This window comes from Tiliqua scincoides, chromosome 10, assembly GCF_035046505.1.
Source record: "Tiliqua scincoides isolate rTilSci1 chromosome 10, rTilSci1.hap2, whole genome shotgun sequence".
NCBI lineage: Eukaryota > Metazoa > Chordata > Lepidosauria > Squamata > Scincidae > Tiliqua > Tiliqua scincoides.
Window position 1 is genome coordinate 19,915,652 of NC_089830.1, and position 26,220 is coordinate 19,941,871.

Below are 26,220 nucleotides of genomic sequence, written 5' to 3' on the forward strand. Positions count from 1 at the left end.
TCTGGCCCCTGTGCCACCCGAGGCCAGGACCATAGAATGCCACCCCCCAATGGTCCTGTCCCGAGGCCTTCTGAGGGCCATAGGAGGCTGTGTGAGGTGGTTTTTTTTTTTTTTTTTTTTGACTGAAAACCAGAAGTGACATTTAAAAGCCTTCAGAAGGCCTCTGGCAGAGGGCGAGGAAGGCAGAGGGAGGAAGGCATAGCTGTGGCGCCCCAGGGCTTTTGCCTCCCTTGACCCCCCCTAGGTACGCCAGTGAGGTGATGGATTCTTGCTCACTGCAGATCTTCAAGTAGTGCCTTGACAGGTACCTGCTGGAGATGTTTAGGAGGATTTCTTGCTACAAACAGAGGGTTGGACTAGATGACCTTGTGGTCCTCTTCCAACTCTATGGTTCTGTGATTTGCTAGTGGTGACACTCTGCTAACCCAAATGGCAGCCTGTGGAAGTCAGCAGGCGGAAATCAGCAGAGGGGATGAGACCCAGTCCTGAAGCAGAGCCATCGCAGACCTCCACCCCTTTACAGTTGTCGCTCCTTCACTGGGATCATCTCTCCACCCCCCCATTTCCAATTTAGCATTTCAGCGCTATATATTAGCTGCGGGGGAAGCTGACACCGGGAAAGCCGCGGAAGAGATGAGCGATGGGGATGTCGGAAAATCGTCTACCAGAGAGAAAGAAGAGGCTGCAGGGACTGGGTAAGTTTCGCCTGGAGACAAGAAAATTAAGGGGAGGGTCTGTGGGCAGTTTAAAGGTTGACAGAAAGGAAGTCGTAACGGAGCAAATTTAAACTGTCCATTGGAGATCATCAAAGGATCCCTGGGTTTAAGCTATAGAAATGTATAGAGTGGCTGCCTCCGCTTTGCCGGAGAAGCACTTGGGTTCAGTCCCTGAATCTTCAGGTCAGGGCCAAACTTAGGACCTGCAGGGCCCAAATCAAAACATTTTTGCAAGACCCTGGTGGTCGGGCATAGCCCCCATGCTAACTGCCCCGCCCCCACTCGCAAAGATGAGTAGTGGACCCAGGGCTGATGTCACCTGGCATGAACCACGGCACCTGGAAGTAGGGGGTGGTGATGTGATGATGTCATCATGTCATGACCAACTGCTTCCAGGGAGGTGGCTTTGGGCCAGTTGGAGACAAGTGCAGGAAGGAGGGCCCTCCAATGGCAAAGCTTGGCTCGAATTGAGGATTCCATGCTGGAGTGCAAGCTGAAGGGTGAGATGAAGGCGATCTGCTCACCGCCCTAGTTCAGTGCTCCCCTAGTCGCTGGGCCCAATTGGTCTGAAGCCGGCCCTGCTCCAGGTAGGGCTTGGAAAGAGCCCTGCCTGAGAAACCTGACAAGCCAAGTTGGCCAGAGTGCGTTCGATGGAACCATTGTCTGACTCGTTTTTTTCTGTTCCTGAGAAGCACTGGTCCCGTCCTTTGAAGAATTATGGAATTGGGATCCCGGCCCTCGACTACACGGCTGGGATATATTAATGAAGAGAAGCCGGCTGATTCCTATTAAAAGCGAACACAAAAATATGCTGTTAAGCAGCCCGGATGCTCGTTGCTCAGCGCTGGAAATCGACGAGCCTGCTAAAATGAGACAGGCCAGGATTTATAAGTGATGGGGATGTATTGATCGTGGAGCGCGATAAATTTGGGGAGACAAAAAAAAGGGACGGTTTTATGAGCTCCAGGCACAGCTTTGGAGGGTGATCAAGCTCACATTATAGATCTTTTCTAGCAGAGGCAGAAAAAAAAATGTCTGCAGATGGAGCGGCTTGATACAGAGTCGGGACCTGGGTTCAGCCAGCTCTGGGTGGCCTGCCCTGACTGGCAGAAGCTCTCCACATTTCCAGATATGAGTCTTTGCCAGAGTGGCCAGCATATTGAAGCCGGATCCTTCTGTATGCAGTCTATATGGCACCACACTGAGCTACAGCCCTGACACCATTCAGAACTTATGCTCAGCGCATGGTCTGAGACAGCTGATGCACCAACCCTGCTGGAGAGATAAGCAGGTCTAGGTCAGGCCAGTACTGGATGGGGAAACCGACTGGGAACTCTTGTGAGTTTCATTGTGGAAGAAAGAAGGGATAGAAGCATCATCGACACAGCTTTTAAGGGGATGTGGCCAAGGTGTAGTGCCAAAGGCTTTGTGGAAAAGGTGGGTTTTAGGAAAGGATGTGAAGGAAATGAGTGAGAGAGGATCTCACAGGTATTCTGACTGGGAGGCAGTTCCAGGCCGAAAGGGCAGCAATGGACAGAGTCCGTTGAAGGAGCAGGGGACCTTCAGATGGGTGACAGCGTTGGGAGAGGCTGAAGCTGTCCTTGCCTTTCTTCCTTGCATCTGATGCTCCCTTCCCAGCTTTTTGGGCTGGAGCGCTCATGCTCTATTTGCTTCCAATAGCCTGTCCCTTTGGGATGGCTTTTTCCCTTGCATAGCATGGCCAAGAAGCAAGGGAGGGGGAAATGGGGGCTCCACGCGGCAGATCCCATAGATAGCACTTTTTGTGCTTTTTGCTGGGTGCGTCATCGCAAATGAGCTGGAGAGAGTGTAAGGGCATGTCTTAAATTTTGAATTTTTTTTTTTTTTGCTATAAGCGCAATAAAGTCTTCTGAGAGAGCCTTGTGACCTAGGAAGTGGGTTCAGGCCCACATGACTTGTGACAAACCTCCTTAAATGCAGCCTGTGTGTCATGAATGGCAGATCGCTAGGGGAGGGAGCGGTGTCTGATTAAAAGAAACCGCTTGGTTTTGCTGCCCGCCAAGGACTGTAAAACAGGGTGGTTGTCAGGCTGCAGCAGGGCTGGGCACGGACTTGTGTATGAGGCTCACAGGTTGTGTGGACGTGACTACAGCTAAACATTAGGAAGAATATCTTCAGTGGTGATTTGGCAATTGGAAGCAGCTGCCTCGGCAATCAGTGGGATTTCTTAGCTTGAAGGTTTCCCATAAACAAGGCATTAAAATATCCCATGGCACTCACGCTTCTTGACCCAAGGCTGCCAAAGCCTTCTGTGACATCAGAACAGCTAAGCCAATGGCACAGAGAGAGGCTTTGACACGCCCCATTATGCTTACCCAGGTCCGCTCTATTAGAACAGCTGACTAATTTTCTGATGGATAACACTCTGCAACCCACTGGCTGTGACCGCACAACCAGGCCCAAACAGGATCACCAAGCTGATCACAACCCACCGACCATATAAACATTCAAATAAGCTTCTTGGCTCCAAGCAAGATCTGTGGTTACCGTGAATCCTCCAGCTGGCTTCAGACCAAAGATGTGTATTAGCAAACACAGTCAAGCTGATTGTATTGTTTTAGATTTTCCTATCTTTTCCCAACAGTCTGGTTGATTAAAGAGCTTCCTCTCTCTTCATTCAACCTCGGAACAATCCTGGGAGCGAGACCAGGATTGCTTCCATTATACGGATGGGGCAACTGAGGCTGCAAAGGCGTGACTCGCCCAGGTAGCCAGTAGAAAACTCTTTTAGGAATGCAGCCTGCATAGAAAAGGGATGTTGATCACTTCCTCAATCCAGCGTCACTGGCCGTGAACTTGATACTAGACAAAGCTGGAGGGGGTGACGGGGGGGGGGGGGAGGAGAGGGATCTATTAATAGGAGAACCAAGTCGTTGCATGCCTGCAGCCGAATCTGTACCATGGTCTCAGCACAAAAATAGGAGAAATGTTGAAACAATACCCTGTGCTTCAGGGGTGATGTCTCTGTCACATCACTCAAATTCAGATATTTGTACTCCAGCTGAAATAATGTAGCATACCCCCATCCTGTGGTCCTGTAAGAGGCACTAATTCAGATTAGAACCTCAGTTTTACATACTAGCACGCAGCAGGGCAGGAGGAAAATAAATCCATGTTTACATCTTGTCTTTTGAACATTTTTTAGCCACCCTAAGAATTAGGAATTAACGTGGGATTTTTTTTGGGGGGGGGGTGGAAGGTGTCACAAAATTTGTGGCCTTGATGGTCACTATCATCTCCCCATCCCCACACACAAGGGGCAGTGAGCAGTTTGCTACCCAGCTGGCAAAATGCCCTTTGGGCCGCTCACGAACACCAGCTGATCAATACTCGACCATATTTTGTGTCAGTGTCACTCCAGGAGTCAGCCCCAAGAAGTGGTTCAACAGTTCGAGCCAATGTAGATGTTAATGTTGGGACCCCTGATCTGGCTTGGATGTAGGGGGCTTACAGCCCAATCCTATCCACACTTTCCTGGGAGCAAGCCCCATTGACACTAATGGGACTTACTTCTGGTTAGACATGCAATGGATGGGGCTGTTAACCCTTTCCCATGAAGAATCACCCCTCTCAAAGCTATTTGTCCTTGAAGCTGCTACCTGCGGGAAAGTTTTGGCAAATAATTTGCAAGGAGGGAAATCGACAGAGCCTTTTGGTCCAGGGATAGGGGCCTGATGAAATTGACACTGTATTTTCCCAAAAGGGGAAATCTGCAGATATATTGAGGTTGCAATTGGCAACCTGGCAATTGCAGTTTGGCAATTGAGGTTGCCAGACTGAGGCTGCAGTTCTGAGCCCATTTACCTGGGTGTTAGTCCATAGTGGGACTTACTTCCAAGTAAATATGCATGGATTGCTGAATTCCACTTTGAAAACCCCACCTGAGTCATCTAAACCAGAGCAAAGGCAGGCACCCACCCAACATTTTTCTTTCTTTCTTTCTTTCTTTCTTTCTTTCTTTCTTTCTTTCTTTCTTTCTTTCTTTCTTTCTTTCTTTCTTTCTTTCTTTCCAACATTATGTTGGAATGTGCCAGTTTGCAGATGACACAGATTTCTTCATCACGGGAAAGAAAAACAGAAAGAAAAATTTTCTTGGTCTCAGAGAATAAGGAAACTTAGTTCTTATTCCCAGCCATCATGTCATCACTGAATGGACCCCTGTCAGGCCAGGCTTCTCTTCCCCTGAGAGGATGCCGGCTCATTCAAAATGCTAGCGAGCTTCGAGCAAATCCCAGCCTAATTGCAAGCCATTAGTGCTCTTCCCTGAGATTGCCTGGTGCATTTTTAGCACTTGTGTTCAAAGCGGTAAGTGGTGGGAGATAAGGCCCGTATCGGACCAAAGTAATGGCAGAGAAATTTATATTTCTAACCCAGCTTGCTCTATGCTCTCTACTGTACAATACATTTTTTTAAACAACTTTTTTCCTACTCAAAAGAAAGCCCCCTCCAATTTCAAGAGGACCGACTCCCTAGTAGGGAAGTGTTCAGAGCATCTATCTATCTATCTATCTATCTATCTATCTATCTATCTATCTATCTATCTATCTATCTATCTATCTATCTATCTATCTATCTATCTATCTATTCCTTCCTTCCTTCCTTCCTTCCTTCCTTCCTTCCTTCCTTCCCATCTATCTATCTATCTATCTATCTATCTATCTATCTATCTATCTATCTATCTATCTATCTATCTATCTCTTCCTTCCTTCCTTCCTTCCTTCCTTCCTTCCTTCCTTCCTATCTATCTATCTATCTATCTATCTATCTATCTATCTATCTATCTATCTATCTATCTATCTATCTATCTATCTATCTATCTATCTATCTATCTATCTATCTATCTATCTATCTATCTATCTCTTCCTTCCTTCCTTCCTTCCTTCCTTCCTTCCTTCCTATCTATCTATCTATCTATCTATCTATCTATCTATCTATCTATCTATCTATCTATCTATCTATCTATCTATCTATCATGGAATCATCATTGCTTCTCTCTCTCTCTCTCTCTCTCTCTCTCTCTCTCTCTCTCTCAATCCCCCCAAGTCTGGCAGTTGGTTTAATCTATAACCAAGTGTGGGGCCCTCCCCTTGCCATTGTGCCTCTCTACTGAGCCGGGAGGGTGCTCTTTTCACCATGGAGACCCCTGCACCCCCACCAGGGTCGGAGACCCACATTGTCTCCCTGTGTTTTGCTTCATTAAATCTTTATCGGAGTTCATTAAAAGTGTGGTTTGGGCATTCCTGCATAGTCTATTAATCTTGCCTGACACAGTCCCCTCCCCCGCACTCCCAGCAGCCCCACCATTATCCCCCACCAAGGTCACAAAAGCACCATCTGTTTCTGCCATGTTTACTCTCTCCTGACATGTTGGCAGCGCAGGGGGGGAGGGGGAAGGTATATTACAAGGCCTGCCTGCGGAGTCCCCCCTCTCCACACCATGGCCCTCTTCTCCATGGAAGTCTGCTTCCATTTATTGGAATGCATCCCTCACCCGAAACCAGCCTGAGATAGTACACAGGAATTTGTCTACCTGCCTGCCCGCTTATCCCTTTTGCTCTCCATTTCATTTTTTTCCTTCCCCCTTTCACTTTATCTAATCAGTTTGGACAAACTCGGTCATCGCTCCAGAGAGTTAAGATTTAAAACAGTGGTTCTCACACTTTTAGCACTGGGACCCACATTTTAGAATGAGAATCTGTCAGGACCCACTGGAAGAGTTGTCATCAAGTAGGAAAATTTTGAACAATCCTAGGCTGCAATCCTACCCACACTTTCCCAGGAGTAAGTCCCATTGACTATCATTGCTAAAAGCATATACAGAGTAGCCTGTGAAAAGTACAGGTCTGTAACATTTCCCCAATGCAGTCACATGCCATGGTAGCATCAAGTGTAATATATGAAAAATTAAATGTTGAAATGAATCGGGACCCACCTGAAATTGGCTCGCGACTCACCTCGTGGGTCCTGACCCACAGTTTGAGAAACACTGATTTAAAAGAAACACAAAAAACGAAAAACTTACCTATATAAAGGCCAAAGGGGTGTGTGAGCTTTGGAGTCATACAGAACTCCTGGTCAGCTTTGGAGTGTGTGAGCTTGTGTGAGCAGTGTGTGAGCTTTGGAGTCATACAGAACTCCTGATCAGCAAGAGCACTGGCTGATGAAGAGATTGGTGTGATGAGGAAAGCTGGCAGTTGACGGCCAGAGTGACTCATGACGGGAAGTGGATAAAGAGCAAAATAGTCCCTTAAGAAGTTTTCACACATTTGTTCATCTCCAAACACTGCCCCACCACCCCACAAATCATGTGAGAGAAGCTCAGAGGAGCTTTTATCTCCCAGGGGTGCAAATGCACTTATCCGCTTCCTTCCTTCCTTCCTTGTATAGCCCACCCTAACCCAACTGGAAGACAGGTCGGTTCAAGGCTCTGTTGAGTGCTGAGGGGGCAGGCATCCCTAATGGACCTGACTTGGTGCACGAGAAAGCATTCCTGGTTCATCTTAGAGGCTGTGCGGGAACCTGGACGTGTTCTGTTGGCCCAGGCAGTTCAGGGGTCTGAACCCTACAAGTGGTCCTCAGCATCTTGAACTGAGTTGTTGGTACAGTTGTAGACTGTATATCTAACCTCCCCCGTCCCCGGTTAGTATTTTTTCTTGGCCAGCATCTGGCACACATCTCAGTCTCCACATCTGTGGGCTGTCTTAAGTTGCATGCCTTAGTTCTAAAATGAGCAGTCTCGGGCCCTCCCCAAATTCATGCCCTCTTGGCACCAGAAACCTCTTCTCCTAAGCCCCTAAGTGTGAGAGTGCAAGCTCAGTGTTCAGTCAGAACTATCAGCTCATGCTCAGAGGCCATTATTGAGTTCACTGTTCCCATAACGAAGTATAGATCTGGGGATAAATGTGGAATCCAGCTAGATCTTGCTGGTCCCACCTCTCACATTAAGGATCTTACTACGTGAGGAATCTCTAGTGAAGTTCAGCTAGAAGTAAACAGCCCTGTTGTGGATTAATATTCAACCCCAGTGAACTCATCTCCAGTGATTCCTTTTCAACAAACAAGAGATATGGGGCTCTAGACCTCCCTGAGTGGGAAGCTTGTCCTTCAGATCCCAGATGTGTGTGGAGGTGAGCTCCAGTTAGGACAGAGGGAAATGGATTCTGCATGTGCTCAGAGGCACTCTTGTCTTTTCAATAAAATGGTGCAGTTACCAGGGCCAAGCATGAGGTTGTGTCCTCCAGGACTGAGTCTTTGATTAGCTTGGGTCCAGTTGTAGAAAGGTAGAATTGAAAAAACAGAGGTTTAGATCAGGGGTGCCCAAACCCCGGCTCTGGGGCCACTTTTGGCCCTCAAGGCCTCTCAATGCGGCCCTCAGGGAGCCCCCAGTCTCCAATGAGCCTCTGGCCCTCCAGAGATTTGTTGAAGCCCACACTGGCCCAACGCAACTTCTCTCAGCGTGAGGGCGACTGTTTGACCTCTCGTGTGAGCTATGGGATGAGAGCTCCCTCCACTGCTTGCTGTTTCATGTCTGTGATGCAGCAGAGGCAGCAAAGGAAAGGCCAACCTTGCTTTGTGCAAGGCCTTTTATAGGCATTGAGCTATTGCAAGACCTTCATTTGTTCATTTAAGTTCATCTTTAATGTATTCATTTATGTAAACTTATGTAAATTTTCCCCCGGGGCCCCCCCCCACACAGTGTCAGAAAGCTGATGTGGCCCTCCTGCCAAAAACTTTGGACACCCCTGGTTTAGATCATTCCTCTGGGTGTAGAGCTGGCAGCTGGGCAGGGTCAGCTCCTCCAAGAGGCCACTTGAGGCTCTTGCTTCAGGTGATGGGTTGGCAGGGGGTGCTTGCTTCGGTCAGTCTACCAGCCTTCTCTCTCTTCCAAAATTTGAAAAGGGGAATGGTGTAATAGAGGTAGTAATGAAGGGGATGACTGCACTTCCCTCTTCCCTTTCAAATCCAGGCAGTTGAAGCATGAGTGACAGAGGCTGGTGCACTATCTGCTAAAGAGAAGGCAGCATTTGGTGCAGTAGCTCAGGTGCTAAGAGGTCCAGCCCCCCCCCCCCCACTGGGGAAAATGGTCAATGCCCTCTTCTGTGCTCAGATTGTGTCCTGAACTTAAGAAGAGCCCTGCTGGATCAGGCCAAAGATCCATCTAGTTCAACTTCCTGCATCTCACAGTGGCCCATGAGATGCTTCAGGGGGCGTACAAGACAACAAGATAGCTGCATCTTGCCACTGGAGCTTGCCACTCCCTGGCATTCAGAGACAGCCTGCTTCTCAAACCAGGAGGTTGCATGTACCCATCATGGCTTGAAACCTGTGATGGACTTCTCCATCAATCTGTCCAATCCTCTTTTAAAGGTAACTAGGCCAGATGCCATCACCACACCCTGTGGCAAGGAGTTCCACAGATTAATTCCATTCTGGGTCAAGAAATCCAGTGTTTTCTTTTGTTTGTTTGAACTCTCCCATCACGTAATTTTAGTGGGTGTCCCTGGTTCTGGTGTTATGCAAGATCTTGAACAGGAAAGTGTGCCTATCTGGGCCTGAGAGAGGGTACCCCAGTGTCCTAACTGCAGCTAGCTTGCCTTGCATCTCCTGCAGATCCAACAGCAGATTTTCCCATAGCGAGTGAGGCCAGCCCCTGGGGAGTGCACTGGGCTTCTATGGCCATTCATTGAGTGGGCCCTGGATCCAGGAAGTGTTTCATGCAGATGTTCAGGAAACACTAATCCCCTGGAATTGACTGGGGATAAAAGGCAGCACACTTGATTGTCCATTACCCAAGCCGGGCTCTTTTATCAGCGAAACTGCCCTAGTTCTATAGGAAGATGTGGTTGGCTGGCTCCAGCAGGACAAGGAGCACCTGCCAAAATTCTCTCCCAGAGTGTGGAGAAGCTGGATTGCTGTTTTGAGACAACCCTCGACTGGTATCTTACCTAGGGTTTCAGCAAAAGGAGGGGGACTGTGCTGGACCAGAAGAATAGCCTTGCTATTGTTCTAAGTATTTATTGCAGCTCTTGAGAATGCTTTGGTTGCATCAAGGCTTAAAGGAGGAGATAAGACCGCCCTGAAGTTATAGAATGTTAGAGCTGGCGGTGACCCTTGAGGTCATCTAGTCCAACCCCATGCTCAGTGCAGGCCGCCAACATCCCTGGCAGGTAGCTGTTTAGCCTCTACATGAAAATCAAGCAGGGAAGCCCATGACTGCCCGGGACAGACAGTACTTACAGATAGGCAGTACTTACAGATAGGCTTTCTGGCCTGGATCCACTTCTCTGCCATTTTAATCCATTGGTTCAAGCCTTGCCCTCTGGAGCCACAAATTCTCCCCTACTTCTTCATGCCAGCCTTTCAGATACCTGAAGACTGTTGGCACACCCTTCAGTCATCAGAGAGGACCCCTTTGTATTATGTATTTTAATTGTTTGTTAGGCTGTTTAGGGGGGAAAGGTGGGATAAAAATTGAATAAATAGTCCAGGCGTATCACACACTTTTAACTGTTCCTCACAGCACTTGGCTTCTGGACCCCTCACCATCTTTTTTTGCCCTCCTTTGAACCTTTGATCCTTCTTAAAATCTGGTGGTCAAAACGGGACTCGGTACTCCAAGTGAGAGCCGACCGCTGCAGAACAGAGGGGAACTCTGACTTGGTGCAATCTGAACCCCTCTGCCTTGGGTAACGCAGTCCAGCATCGAGTTAGCCTTTTTTGCCGCTGCATAACGCTGCTGGCTCATGCTAGGTCTGTAGGTTGCGAACGTAACTATGGTGCACTCCTATGCATGTCTACTCAGAAGTAAGCCCCACTGATGTCCGTGTGGCTTAGTCCCACGTTAAGTGTCCACGCAGGATTGCAGACCCAGGTCTTTTTCATGCGCACTTCTGCAGATCCAGGTCTTCCCTTGGAGAAGAATCAATAGAACATTTCTAAACTCTCCGGTCCAGATGTTTATTTTAGAAAGTGATTTGGGCACCGGTTCAACAGCTTGAACCGTCTCACGCTGAAGAATCGCAAACATTTTTGCTTGCGCCATAATTCTCTCAAATAATACAATAAATATTTAACTTGGGGAGAATAAAGCTTATATACCCAAGCCGTTTATTTTTGATGTTGTTGTCCTACAAAGTACATATAACAGGATAAACACAGGGTAAAAAAATACTGCAGTCGTATAGTTCAAAGCTGAGTGCCTGATGTCTGAATTGCTTGCGTAGAATAAATCACCGCTTTTAATTGTTGAGGGGTTTGGGCCCAGATTGAGGCAGGCAACCAAGAATTCTGAGGTTTGGACAGCAGCATAGCTAGAGGGGGGGAAGAACTAAGTTTTGGAGGGAGCCTCACTGCAGCGTGCAAGCGACCCCTCCCTTTCGGAGCCATTCCAGGGGTATGCTTCTGTCTGTTCCCCCCACCTTGCATGCTGCAGTGAGGCTCCCTGCAAAACTTAGTGTTTTGCCCCCCCTCTAGCTACGCCACTGGGTTTGGATTCAGTTTGAGTTCATCTTTCTGAACTGACTTTGGGGTTTGAGCTTAGATTTAGTTCAGCACCCTGGTTGGAGGCGATTCTGTACAGGGATTCTGTATGGTTGCCATGCTTACACCATGCTTTGTCTGGAAGCACCCCTCAACTGAGAATTCAAGGCCGAAAGCTTACCTGCGAGTAACACTTTGGAGACCTGTCTTTCTTACCCTGGATGTTATACTCTAGTTGTGGCTGCCTAGTGGTGGTGGGAAAGTAACTTTAATTAAGGCTGCAATCCTAACCACACTTTCCTGAGAGTAAGCCCCATTGAACAAAATAGGACTTACTTCTGAGTAGACCTGTTTAGGCTTGTAGCCTAAATGATTTTTTAAATGCCAGTAAAGGTATTCTGAATTGAATTAATTGATTTTATTTTCATATTTTATTATTTTAATAATACTCATTAAGAATTTTCTTGCTATTTGCAATTCTTGATATTTCATTAATTATATAAGCTATAATTAACATTTTAATATTTTTATTAAAAATATTCATTTTTATTATTTCATCACTTCTGTTCTCATGCTGTGAGTCTGAGAGCACATGCCTATGCTTGTCTACTCAGAAGTAAGTCCCATTGTCTTTAGTGGGGCTTATGGTTGGCAACCTTCAGTCTCCAAAGACTATGGTATAAGCCTACAGCACCCGGTATTCCCAGGCGGTCTCCCATTCAAGTACTAACCAGGTCTGACCCTGCTTAGCTTCTGAGATCAGACGAGATCAGGCATGTGCAGGGTAACAGTTGCTTACTCTCAGGAATGTGTGCATAGGATTGTGGACAAGAGACCGGGTAGTAGAATTGCTAGGCTGGATGCATGCCAAGCCCTGAGTTTCGGAAGGGTATGTGAGTGGCAAGGGCAGAATACTACAAATACTTGAAAAATGGGGGGGGGGGGATCTGATATCAAGGCAGAGTCTGGTGCAGAATCTAGTGGCAGCTCAAGGATGGCCGGAGGTTAAACTTTGTTGTCCATCCCTGTACATGCCTGATCTCATCTGATCTCGGAAGCTAAGCAGGGTCAGGCCTGGTTAGTACTTGGATGGGAGACCACCTGGGAATACCAGGTGCTGTAGGCTTCTACCATAGTCTTTCGAGACTGAAGGTTGCCAACCATCTCCCTATACTGAACACTATCTCCCGATCTTGTCTGATCTCTGAAGCTAAGCAGGGTCAGGCCTGGTTAGTACTTGGATGGGAGACCGCTTGGGAATACCGGGTGCTGTAGGCTTATACCATAGTCTTTCGAGACTGAAGGTTGCCAACCATTATCTTCAAGAACAAATGTGGGGGTAACAGAGGATGCCTGTCGGAGATGCCATGCCATAACATTTGTCTGCAGCACAGCTCCATTCCCATTGGCTTCTCGGTCTTGGCCAAGATCCCACCCGAGATTGGGGTAGAAGCCAGCAGAAGCTCAGACCCATACATGACCCCCCCCATCTCCTTCCTGCTAATCTTGGCAGGTGTTAGTCGTTAGTCCGGCCTTTGCTAAGGGGGCGACTGGATGGTGTCCCTCCACTAATCCTGTTATCTCATTAACAGGAGCGCTTTAATTGCCAAATAGCCCTACTGTTAATTAGAAAAGGAGAAAGGAGGAGAAGCCGAGCAGGATGCATGCTGACAGGAGGGGAGGAATGTTGGGTCAACACAGAGTCGGGCATTTTTAGTAGGGGGGGCAGGGAAGGTGAAGCAAATGCCGGGCCAAAAGCGTTGGCGAACAGGAAGGGCTTCCGCGTTTGGGCAACGTGGCAGAGAGCAAACCTTTGGGGTGTGTTTGCAATGCATTGAAAGAGAGCCACACCCCAGTGTTGGCGTGTATAGAATCCAGTGTATAGAATCCTACGGACAGGGGGTTGGACTAGATGACCTTGGGGAGTCCCATCCAACTCCATGATTCCATGGTTCCCGGCCACCTCAGATCTTGGAAACCTGTTTCTCTTTAAGGACCAAGAGATGTTTTTTTTTTTTTTTTTCAGATGTGGTCAGGCTGCATCTTGTTGGACTTCACCTCGCCCTGCGTCCCTTTGAGGACTGCCGTCTCCGAGTTGGCAGGGAGAAGCCTGGCAGAGCTGGGGATCCTGGCCACGGATGTGGCCTGCGCTCGCCTCTCGTGATCCCCCATTTCCCATCTGTGACTGAGGTGGGATTTTCACACGGTCTGGAGGTTTAAACCGGCGAGGCCTTAAACCCTTCTCTGCTGGCGGATTAGACCCTCAGCTGCTTCCAAGGGCATATGTCACCCCATTACGCTCATCTGCACGCATGCCGGCACACAGTGGCCAGGGTGCGACAGCTTGATACTACCCTCTACTGGGTCGTGCTTGGTACAGCTCAACAGTTGTGAGCAGGCCTTTTCAAATGTGTCCTGGTGACAGGGGGAGGCATCTTTCCATCTTTCTGGGCTGGATCACCTCCCTTATGAGGAAAGGCTGTAGGGTTTGTAGACTCTTCAGTCGAGAGCAGGGGTGTCCAAACCCTGGCCCTGGAGCCACTTGCGGCCCTCAAGGCCTCTCAGTGTGGCCCTCAGGGAGCCCCCAGTCTCCAATGAGCCTCTGGCCCTCCGGAGATTTGTTGGAGCCCGCACTGGCACTGGCCTAAGATGCAACTGCTCTTAGCGTGAGGGCAACTGTTTGACCTCTCGCATGAGCTGTGGGATGAGGGCTTCCTCCACTGCTTGCTGTTTCACGTCTGTGATGCAGTAGCGGCAGCAAAGGAAAGGCCAGCCTTGCTTTGTGCAAGGCCTTTTATAGGCCTTGAGCTATTGCAAGACCGTCATTCATTCATATAAGTCCATCTTTAATATATTCATTTATGTAAACTTATGTAAATTTATTCAAATTATAAATGTAAATTATTTCTTTTTTTCCCTGGCCCCCGACGCAGTGTCAGAGAGATGATGTGGCCCTCCTGCCAAAAACTTTGGACACCCCTGGTCTAGAGAAAAGGTGCCCCAGAGCGACCATGATTAAGACGTACAAAATTATGCTGGGGATGGATAGAAGCATGTTCTTTTCCCTTTTATACAACACCAGAAGATGGGGACATTCACTAAAATTGAGTGTTGGGAGAGTTAGAACAGGCAAAAGAAAATATTTATTTACCCAGCGGGTAATGATCTGCAGAACTCCTTGCTGCTGGATTTGGTGATGATATCTGACCTAGATGCCTTTAAAAGGGGATTGGATAGATTTCTAGAAGAAAAGTCCGTCGCAGGTTACAAGCCATGTTTTATGCGTGCGACCTCCTGGTTTTAAAAGTAGTCTACCTCAGAATATCAGGTGCGAGGGGCAACAGGGTGCAGGTGTCTTGTTGCTTTGTGTGCTCCCTGAGGTATCTGGTGGGCCACTGTGAGATATAGGAAGTTGGACTACATGGGCCTTTGGAGTGATCCAGCAGGGCTTTTCTTGTGTTCTTATGTGGTTGGATGGACTACCAGTTGGATGGTCTTGGGCCACTGCTGGCCAAACTTTGGGTGCTTGTCCCCATGGAGAATTCTACCATCCAAGACTTCCTGGGCATGCATCTAGCTGGACCAAGTTTGTTGGGGTGAATCAACGTACTCAAAGGGATGTTCTGATACAATCCCAGACCATCCCCACATCAGCCCTTGAGAGATGTTCAGCAAACCGCCTCTTCTTAGCCACCAGGGTTGCTCTGAGGACAGCCACAAGCTACAGATTGTGTTTTGTGCACCATGAAGTGCAGCAGAAATTAATAATCATCCATTAATCCTATCGAGGAACACCTGCTGGGGTATTAGTTCTGTTCCATTACTTCTGCCTGAATAAGAAATTAAAAAAGATTTTCGTGAGAAAGTTTCACTTCTAACTACTTAACAGAGGAGCTCCTCATCAGTGGGTTGGTTTATTTTTTAAACAGGTCTCCAGTATTTATATCCCACGTCTGCCACTTCTCTGGGGTCAAAGGGGCTAATAGATTTAAATGGTTGAGGGCACAATCCTAACCAGGTCTACTCAGAAGTAAGTCCTATTTTGTTCAATGGAACTTACTCCCAGGAAAGTGAGGTTAGGATTGCAGCCTTCAGACAATAAATGAAAGTCCAGTCTAGCACTGTATACAACCTTGTCCAATGACAACTGATGAATGAATGAATGAATGAATGAATGGGCAACAGATCACACACACATTCCATTTAAGCAAATGTAAGTTTGTTCAGATGTGCTTAGCAGTTCCAATAAAAGTCCGAGAGAATCAGATAGGGGGCTTCATAGGGGGCTACAGCAAGGTGGGGGGGGGGCAAAGTGCCTGAATACTAGCTTTAATTGTGGACCATTCTAGGTTCAAGGGCTGACATCTCTAGGTAGGTCTGGGAAAAAACTTCCAGCCTGTGTGGACATTACTGATCTAGGTGGACCAATGGTCTGACTCAGCAAGAGGGAGCTTTATAAGTTCATATGCTTGGTGCTTAAATGAAAGCTGCTTGGATATCATGGGACAACCCTAAGGAGGTGTGGTGTCACCACCAAGGAGGCCCTGCTTCTATTTGCTTCTAATCTCTGGAAAGAGGTACCTGAATTGGGACTTCATGATATTCTGTGTGAATGAGCAGGTGTTTTCAGAAGAAAGTGGTCCTTTAGATCAGGGATCTCCAAACCCCGGCCCGGGGGCCAGATGCAGCCTGGGGCGAGCCTCTATCTGGCCCGCGGCCAACCTCTTGTTCCCTGAAAGCCCCTGGCCCACTTTGCTGAACATGACGGAACTATGCTCTGGTTGCATCTGGAGGGTGTTCTAAGGGCCAGAGAGGTTGAATGAATGAGCCCATTCATTCATTTATTCACACATCTCAGTTCCATCTCTAATTTATTTATATAAATTTTATATTTAAATTGTTTTTTTTCTGGCCCTCAAAACTGTGCCAGACATTTGATGTGGCCCCCTGGCCAAAAAGTTTGGAGACCCCTGCTTTAGAACATTCCTTGAGTCCCACCTCTGTGTCCCAGGCCTTGTGAGCCATCAAGGCATGCATCTGACGAGCCATGTTTCGTCACCTGCTAAGGGTTTAAAGTTTGGGACCAGTAAAAAGGATCAGGCAGGCCACAGGATCAGGCATGGCTGCTGGGCTGTGTTTGGTATGGTACGTCACCACACCAGGCCTTTTGAGCCTTCCGAGTGCCAGTGTCTGTGAAATAAAGGACACAATCCTAACCAACTTTCCAGCACTGGCATAGCTGTGCCTGTGGGGCATATGCTGCATCTTGCAGTTGGGGGGCAATCATGGAGGCCTCCTCAAGGTAAGGCAATGTTTGTTCCCTTACCTCGCAGCTGCATTGTCCTTATGTCAGAGCTGGAAAATGGGTTAGGATTGCGCCAAAAATCTAGTAACGCTAACAAGGAGCATGCAGATGCCATATCTAAAGAGTTCTGGTAACCGTATATATTCCTTCCACAGGAGTCCTCTTCATGCATTTTAATGAATGCACCAAGAGGAGGAAGCACATTCAGCATTTCTGAAAGAGAGTATAAACTATATGAATATAGGTCCTGTCAATGTGATTGGGAACCCTGGGAAAGATGTCGGGGGCCCTGGGAAACTCTTTGTGTATACTGTACACTCTTTTAGAAATTATGCTGAATGCATGTAGGAGGTGGGAGTGAGGATCAGCAGGCGATCCTCTATGCCAGGGGTGTCCAAAGTTTTTGGCAGGAGGTCCACATCATTTCTCTGACACTGTGTTGGGGGCTGGGGAAAAATTAATTTGCATTTCAAATTTGAATAAATTTACATAAGTTTACATAAATGAATATATTAAAGATGAACTTATATGGATGAATGAAGGTATTGCAATAGCTCAAGGCCTATAAAAGGCTTTGCACAAAGCAAGGCTGACCTTTCCTTTGCTGCCGCTACTGCATCACAGATGTGGAACAGCAAGCAGTGGAGGGAGCCCTCATCCCACAGCTCACACAAGAGGTCAAACAGTCGCCCTCAGGCTGAGAGCAGTTGCGTCGGGCCAGTGCGGGCTCCAACACATCCCTGGAGGGCCAGAGGCTCATTGGAAACTGGGGGCTCCCAGAGGGCCGCATTGAGAGACCTCAAGGGCCGTAAGTGGTCCCAGGGCCGGGTTTTGTACATCCCTGCTCTATGCACTCCCTCCTCTATGCACATGCATTGTGTGGGACATTACTGATCTTCCCGCACATGTGTGGGGAGGGCTGTAGAAACCCCCCTCCCTGTTTTTGCTTTTAGCCGGTACCCAGGTTGGCAGCTTTGCACGCCACCATTGGAGGTACTGTGTGCTCTGATGCGCCTGAAGCCTACAAAGCCCCACAGTTGTGAGCGTGGGCTGATTCAGCCAAAGGTGCATGCTGCAATTGAACACGCGGCATGAGACCATCCTCAAAGACCCAGCTGGAGGTGCCTCCAGCTGGCTGTCAAGACCGCTGTTTCCGAGCGAGGCTGTGGAGAGGTCAGGCCAAAAAAGCGGTGCCTTTAACTCATGGCTTTTGCAAGTTCAACACGGCTGGGTGATGGCACGACTGCTAATGAGTTCTGTGCTGCGGCGTGACCCGCTCCCATCGCCCGCTCCTGAAATCAGATCAGATAGCTGAGCTATTATACCTGCGATGATGATACCTGCACTGCAATGAGGAGCGCATATATCGGTCATGAATTGCTACACACCTGGCGTGAAACTTCCTCGGCATCGCGGATTGTGCAGGTGGCTAATGCCCTTGGCAGCTTCCTTTCCCTGGAGAATTGTGTTGGCTTCTGCAATAGGGGGTGTGTGGGGGAGCGGGAGAGGAGGAGAGATCTGGATCTGTAGTGGGGGCAAAAGTCCGTTCTCCTCCCGCACCAGGTCCTGATCCTGGTAGGATCCTCCTGCTTACCCTGCAGATGCCTGATCTTGTCTGATCTTGGAAGCTAAGCAGGGTCAGGCCTGGTTAGTACTTGGATGGGAGACCGCCTGGGAGTACCGGGTGCTGTAGGCTTCTACCATAGTCTTTCGAGACTGAAGGTTGCCAACCATAGTCAGGAAACAAAGAGCAGGCACTGAAGGACAAATGATGTGCCTCGCGTAAGCTGTGGCATGGCCCTATGTGTGCAGTTTGTGGTTCTGCTAAGGGAAGCAGGGTCTGTGTCCCGGCTAGGCTAAGCCTATTGCTAATCACCCCTAGCATTGTGGATACAAATAGGGGTGGTTGTTCTCTCTGCAGGACCTGATCTTTAGAAGCCAGTGACTCTGACACCTGTTTTCTAAAATTTGCCCTGCCCCTGGACAGATTTACATTTTTTATGGTGCCCTCACCATCACGGCTTAGTACATGTAGCACCGCTGCCCTCTACTGGTAAGAACTTGTCTGCATTAGGGTGGCTTCAGGAGTACCTTCTGTGGGGTGTGTGTGTGTGTGTGTGTGTGTGTGTGTGTGTGTGTGTGTGGTTCTTCTACACTGCCTGTTTAGTCTGTAAGAGCTATCTTTGGTGACAGCAGTTCTCACGGGGAGTCCAGAGGACATCACGGCTAACCTGTTGCATAGCGGTGCTTTCTGAATGGGATTCCTGCCTTCCCTCTGATTTGATGGATCCCTGGCTTTTATGTGTTTTGTAGAACTGAACCACCGTCTGGTGTGAACTGTCTGGTCGCCTGTCTGGTGTGAACTAGCAAGACGTCCCGGGCTCTTGAAAGGATGTGCCAAAATGCTACCCTCTTTACCTACTGATGTGCCAGCCTCCCACTCCCTGGCTTGGAAAAAAAGGAATGGAGAAGAGAGAAGGCACTTGTCTCAGTTGGCCTCATGGAAAGGCCGGCCTTGGCTCCAAGGGGAAAAGGGTTGGAGCAAGCAGGAGATTGACAGTAGTAGGTATGCAAAATGTATAGGGCAACCAGTTTCAACCACTGTGCCATGGCACACTACTGGGCTGTGAGTGGTCCACAGGTGTGACACAGGAATTTGGGGGAAGATCATTTATTAGTTGGGCCAATGGGGATGTGAGCACCCCACTGGCAGCATGGTGTCAATCGTCAAAAACCTGATGGCATGCCTGGACAATTTTAGTGCCTTGTCAGTGTGCCACGAGATGAAAAAGATTGAAAATTGCTGTTATAGGGTAATAGCACTTCTATACGGAAGAAATGGGTTCTACCACTATGCTATAGCTTCTCCCCTTTTTTTTCATCTAGGAAAAACCAATCTTTAGCTGGAGAAAGACAGTGGTTTTTTCAGTTACATATTTTTTTTTTTCCAGAGGGGCATGTTACAAACTAGAGATGGACAAGTTCCTGCCCCAAAGAGCCTACAATGTGACATTCAGCCCAGGTGGGACAGTAGGGAGAAGAGAAGGAGATGGAGATAGACATATGTACCCCATTGAAAAGAGACTCCTTTCCTCCTGCCTTCAAAGCTATTGCCTGTCTCCACCCTTTGATGATCAACTCTCTTTGGTGCCCTGGGATTCTCTGATCTCCAAAGGCATGGGCTGAAATCATCCAGCAAAGAGTTAAATGCTTTTCAGCCTGTCAGACTCGGCTCACAACAAGATAGTTGACAGTTGTATTTGTCTTTTCTGGGAAGTGAAAATTAAAAAACCCAAGCAAAACAGCCTGTTGGCAATCGCTGTGCTAGAGAGTTGCCTTAATTGCCCAGCAGCCTTCTCCCACATCTTTCATCAACATCTCTCCCACGGAGTGTGGGGTGGATTCTTTGCCTTGCATCATTGACTCCTGGGCTTACAGGGTGCAGATGGCCAGGGGTGTATGGAGGAGGGAACAGTGCTGGAATCTCAGCCATCCCAGGCCTGCTTTGGAGGGGGCTGTTTGGAGTCAAGTCTGAAACTCTGCCGCTGGGGACAAACCAGGTAGGATCATGGGGAAAAGTTGGGGAGAGCTCTGAAAGGGTGCCGTTGCTCATATGAATGTAGACACACCATGCCCGTTCAGAGTGCAATGCTGGGTCATGCCTCACTCTTTCTCATTCTCCTGCAGGCTTGCCAGGGAAGGCCGTGATGGAGAAGTGTGGCTGAAGGACAGCGGTTTCCTTGAGACCGTCTAGAGGGGCTCTGCAGCTGAGACAAGATTGTACCAGGAAAGTGATCTTGGGTGTTTGGGTAGAAAACTCAATGCAACTGACAGCCCAGTAAAATACCCTCTATTTTTGAAGGTAAAAGTGTGTGTGTGGGGGGGAGGGGGGAGGGTGTTGGTTCAGATGGGGCTGTGGCATGCAAAGAGGGTGGGATGAACCTTTTCCCTCCAGTTTCATTTTCTCCATCAAAGATGTTCCTTTCACCATAGTCCTATTTACCCCTGAAGCAGTGGTTGGCAATTGCTAGGGGGAGCAATTTTGGGTGGGAAATGAGCATGAAGGGGTTAACCCTCCCCTCTTGTGTTGAGGTTTGAGGCTGGTCAGCTCCCCCATCGCAGCTTTATGTGTGTGGAGGGAGAGGGACTCACACACACATGGGGGGGGCAGCTTTAAGCCAATTGGACCAATTGCTCCCCGCTCCTAAGGGGGGCTCTGTGCTACGGTAATCAAGGCTTGTCAAATGGACATCCGCTAAAATTGAGTGTTGGGAGAGTTAGAACAGACAAAAGAAAATATTTCTTTACTCAGTGTGTGGTTGATCTGTGGAACTCCTTGCCACTGGATGTGGTGATGGCGTCTGGCCTGGACGCCTTTAAAAGGGGATTGGACAAGTTTCTGGAGGAAAAATCCATTACGGGTTACAAGCCATGATATGCATGTACAACCTCCTGATTTTAGAAATGGGCTATGTCAGAATGCCAGATGCAAGGGAGGGCACCAGGATGCAGGTCTCTTGTTATCAGGTGTGCTCCCTGGGGCATTTGGTGGGCTGCTGTGAGATACAGGAAGCTGGACTAGATGGGCCTATGGCCTGATCCAGTGGGGCTGTTCTTATGTTCTTATGCAATGGACACTCTGAGTTTTTTTTCCTAAACACACAATAAAACCCACATTTTTACTAAATCATTTCACATTCACTAAAAGAGGTCGCCATGTATCTATTTCCTTTTGAAAGGTAATCTATACATTTTGTTGGTTTCCTTGTAGGCCGGCATGTATGCAGTTTTATATCAAAATGTGCTTCGATTCCTTTGGTCCATTAACTCACATGCACTTGTGTGCATTGGGATGGCTTTCCATTCTACCAGTGAGATAGAAAGTCTGTAATAAATTTTATTTATATCTCTAAGAATTACAGACCCCGGCTGTGAGCCTGAGGCCCTGCAAAACAATGTCTCCAACTGGGCCCTACAGCTCCAAAGGCCATTCTTGCCTACACACACACACACAGATGCACACGCACACACACACACACACACACACACACACACACGATTATCTAGTTTTCCCTTTCATGTGGTGGAACAGTACAAGAGGCATATACCTTGCCGAGAAGCAAGCATTTTAGAGGGGGGATCCCTGTCACTCTCTAACAGCAAAGACAACCAAATATCCTGTGGCACCTGAAAGACTCACCCACTGATGGCAGCAGAAGCTTTGTCCTCCACATCTGATGGAGAGGACTGTCCTCCACAAAAGCTTATGCTAATATCACTTGGTTAGTCTATAAGACACCTCAAGAATTTAGAAGGACTTGGGGGACTTGTGGATGAAGCAGCATAGATTGGAAAGGAATCAATGGCATGCTGACTCTCTAAACTAGGGGTGTCCAAACATTTTGGCAGGAGGGCCACATCATCTCTCTGACACTGTGTTGGGGGCCGGGGGGAAAAAAGAATTAATTTAGCATTTAAAATTTGAATAAATTTACATAAATGAATATATTAGAGATGGAACTTATATGATTGAATGAAGGTCTTGCAGTAGCTCAAGGCCTATAAAAGGCCTTGCACAAAGCAAGGCCGGCCTTTCCTTCACTGCCACTGCTGCATCACAGACGTGAAACAGCAACTAGTGAAGGGAACCCTTGTCCCACAGCTCAGGTGAGAAGTTGAACAGTCGTCCTCTTGCTGACAGCAGTTGCATTGGGCCAGCACGGGCTCCAAAAAGTCTCTGGAGGGCCAGAGACTCACTGGAGACTGGGGGCTCCCCGAGGGCCTGATTGAGAGCCCCCGAGGGCTGCAAGTGGCCCCCGGGCTGGGGTTTGGGCACCCCTGCTCTAGCCCACCACTCCTCCACATTTCCCCTTTTGCTCCATCTCCCTCTTTCTTTTGCAGTCCAGGTAGAGGAAAGAGCAGAGGTTGGCATATTACAAGGTGAGTAAGAGGCACTTGACACAGGTTCCAGGAAGACTTGGGCCAGCCCTGTGTTGAAGTTCAACATTCTCCACTGGGTCACTTGAGGACAGGTATCAGTTCCCCTACTGCCACCTGCTGCTACAACTCACAGCTTTTTTTTTTTGTTGTTGCCTGATCCTTCCTTGCAGGTTCCCAACATCCCAAGACTTCAGTTCTTTGAGCATCAGCCCGTCAGAATGGTGCCTTGGGGCTTGAGTGACATGTTCATCTGCCTTCTCCTTCTCAACCTGATGGAAGGAGGTGAGAAAGTTCAGTGGAAGTCCAGCTCAGAGACGTCTCTCCGGCGTAGTGGACATGAGTGGAGTTCCGTGTTCTTCTGCTTCAGCAGTGCAGCCCTTCCCCAGACGGACCCCTCGAAGGCTGGAAACTCTGCCGTGAAACCTTTTAGAGATCGTAATGGCTATTCAGCCATACCAAGCCTTTTTCATTGTTTAGGAACGTAGTGCAGTGGTTCTCAAACTTTTTAGCACTGGGACCCACTTTTTAGAATGAGACCTACTGGAAGTGATGTCATTAACCTGGAAGTGATGTCATGACCAGCTGTGACATCATCAAGCAGGAACATTTTTAACACCCCCTATACAACAACATCAAGTGGGCAGCCCATTCCTAACCTGCTCTGGAGTAGGTAGGCCGACTGGTATCCAGAGCAGTGTTGGGTTGGGTTGAGTAGGTGGAATTCATTCCCTAACCCCATGTCATGCAGCAGCCACCCCATGGGGCTACTCAGATCTGCACCACCAACATAGGAGGCACAGATCTGAGCAGCCCAGTGTAAGATCGGACTGATCGGGAGAGGGGTTCGGATCTGGCATAAGTACTGGATCCTGGTCCAGTCCCCCTCCTGGGCCCAGTCTTCCCACCAGTCTGCCTGCCACCTACTCTCCCCCACTCTGGAAAGAGCACCCTGGAATGCCCTCCCCCTGTCCACCCCAGACCTCCGTGCTGGTGTCCTGCTGCCAGCTCAAACTTAACCGTGGGCTGGCTCTGGGGAGGCTGGATTCAACCTCCAGAGCCCAGTGCTTCTCCATGTGCTGGCCTGCCAACTGTCCCGGTGGCGCAGAAGTGCTTTATGGCACTTTTGTGACACCCAGAGGCCGGTGCAAGAGCACCTTAGGGTTGTGCTCTAAGTTAATTAAGTAAATTATAAGTTTACAATAAGTATACATTTTTTGAAAAATGTAAATAAAGAAGAACCCTCTTAATCTTCCCTAGCAGTTGCTGAGAAACTCTGCCTTAGTGGGAAGAATCCTGCTGGATCAGGCCAAAGGCCTGTCTCATCCAGCATCCTGTGTGCAATGTGGCTGTCAGATGCATGTGGGAAGCCCCCAAGCAGGGCACAAAGGCCACAGTTCTGTTGACTGAATCATCTGGCATTCTGAGATATACTGCCCCTGGCCAAGGAGGTTCCATTTAGCTATCATAGCTGATAGCCATTGAAAACTCCCCTCTTCCATGAATTTGTCTAACATTACCCTGCACATGCTGGATCTTGTCTGATCTTGGAAGCTAAGCAGGGTCAGGCCTGGTTAGTACTTGGATGGGAGACCGCCTGGGAATACCGGGTGCTGTAGGCTTATACCATGATCTTGGAAGCTAAGCAGGGTCAGGCCTGGTTAGTACTTGGATGGGAGACCGCCTGGGAATACTGGGTGCTGTAGGCTTATACCATGATCTTGGAAGCTAAGCAGGGTCAGGCCTGGTTAGTACTTGGATGGGAGACCGCCTGGGAATACTGGGTGCTGTAGGCTTATACCATGATCTTGGAAGCTAAGCAGGGTCAGGCCTGGTTAGTACTTGGATGGGAGACCGCCTGGGAATACTGGGTGCTGTAGGCTTATACCATGATCTTGGAAGCTAAGCAGGGTCAGGCCTGGTTAGTACTTGGATGGGAGACCGCCTGGGAATACTGGGTGCTGTAGGCTTATACCATAGTCTTTCCAGACTGAAGGTTGCCAACCATTTTTTTCACCCAACATCCAAGCGAGATGGTGGTGAATTCAGTAGGATGGCTGACTTTTTTTTTTTTAAACTGACAGGGCCAGGACTGCTTGTTCCCCTGGGTCTCCCAGCCACAACGCAGCAAATGTGTGCATGCATAACATATCACGCTGACAACATTCCCCATGTGGTTTGGCCGTGTTTGACAGGGTGATTTGCTGTGGTTGTCTATTGCAACAACCTGGGTGGGGGGGGGGGAGAAGTTCCTAAATACCTCCTACTTTCTCTTTAGAAGAGTCTTGGAGAACAAGCCCTATGAGGAAAGGTTGAGAGAATTTGTTATGTTTAGCCTGGAGAAGAGAAGGAGATATGATAGTGCTGCTCAAATACCTGAAGGGCTGTCATGTGGAAGAAGGAACAAATGTGTTCTCCACTGTCTCTGAGAACAGATCATATGGGTTCAAACTGCAAGAGAGGATATTTGGTTGGATACCAGAAAGAAATTCTAGACAGTAAAGGAATGGGGGGTCGGCATGGAATAGATTGCTGAGGGAGGTGGTGAATTCTTCGTCACTGGAGGTCTTCAAGCAGAGTCTCGACAGTCACCTGGAGATGTTTTAGGAGGGTTTTCTGCTACAGGCAGGGGTTGGACTAGATGACCTTGGGGGTCCCTTCCAACTCTATGATTCTAGAAAGCTTCTTCCAAATGATCTGGGTCTACGATGTCTCCGGAAAAATCCAACCTTCCCCCCCTCCCAAGCCTCTTGTTTCGAACTGAAACTGCTCTTTTCCATGTGGGACCATGGCCGCTCTAAGCCAGCGGTCTTCAGCTTTGAGACCCACCTCGAATCCAGTCTGCAACATGGGGTTCAAGGGTTGGTGTAAAAGAAGGGAAGGTGCCTGAGCACCCACACTTCCATCGTTCCTCACCCTTCCTCTTTTAGTGCTTGGTGCTGATAAATCATTGGGTCATTTTGCCTCTTTTGTTTCCAGGCCAGTTGGGAGGAGAAGGGGGGGAGATAAGTGCAGATCGCAGCAGTGTGTCTCAGTTTGGAAAGGGAGAGGGAGAGGAAAAGAGGACACGGGGCAAGGAGAGGTGGATCAAAGGGTGTTGCGGCAGGGAGAGTTAGGAGAATGACTGGGAGACCAAGGGACGAGGTCACTCTTTAAACTGTTCAGGCCTGAGCCTCAAAACAAAATGGCAGGAGGTCCACTTGAGTTTGGGTCATGACCCATCTGGTGTCCCAACACACCCTCTGATCTTGTCAGTATTGGAAACACTGACTGGCAGTGTCTGTCCAGGGTCTCAGGTAGGGGTTCAGCAGTGTCCACACGTCTCTGGTTGGTGGGTTTCAGGGTCCTACTGAAAATGACAGTGGGATTCTGCAAAACCTGAACTCTGCCCCTTCTTCTTCTTCGTCTGAGCGGCCCGCTTGGAGGCAGGCTGTGCAGCATGGCCTTTCCCAGTTTGAAGAGACACTCGGCCAACAGACTGAGGCAAAGAGGCAAAGAAGGAAGGCCCATAGCCAGGGAGACAGATCAGGGACAGACTGCACTTGCTCCCAGTGTGGAAGGGATTGTCACTCCCGAATCGGCCTTTTCAGCCACACTAGATGCTGTTCCAGAACCACCTTTGAGAGTGCGATACCATAGTCTTCCGAGACTGAAGATTGCCAACATGGCCCCTTCTTGCAGTCCAACGCTTTTGCAGACAAATGTTCTAACAAGGCAAGAAGCCTGATGGGACATATTTTGAAC

The 26,220-nt window shown here is 48.6% G+C and overlaps 1 protein-coding gene and 2 pseudogenes across 1 annotated transcript in view; 2 read left to right on the plus strand and 1 right to left on the minus strand.

Moving 5' to 3' along the window:
• NPHS1 (NPHS1 adhesion molecule, nephrin) overlaps positions 1-26,220 on the plus strand; it is a 76,674-nt gene that overhangs the window by 11,840 nt on the left and 38,614 nt on the right. The gene's annotated exons all lie outside the window — the stretch shown is intronic.
• LOC136661810 (5S ribosomal RNA) lies at positions 11,917-12,033 on the minus strand (annotated as a pseudogene).
• Positions 12,245-12,360, plus strand: LOC136661802 (5S ribosomal RNA; annotated as a pseudogene).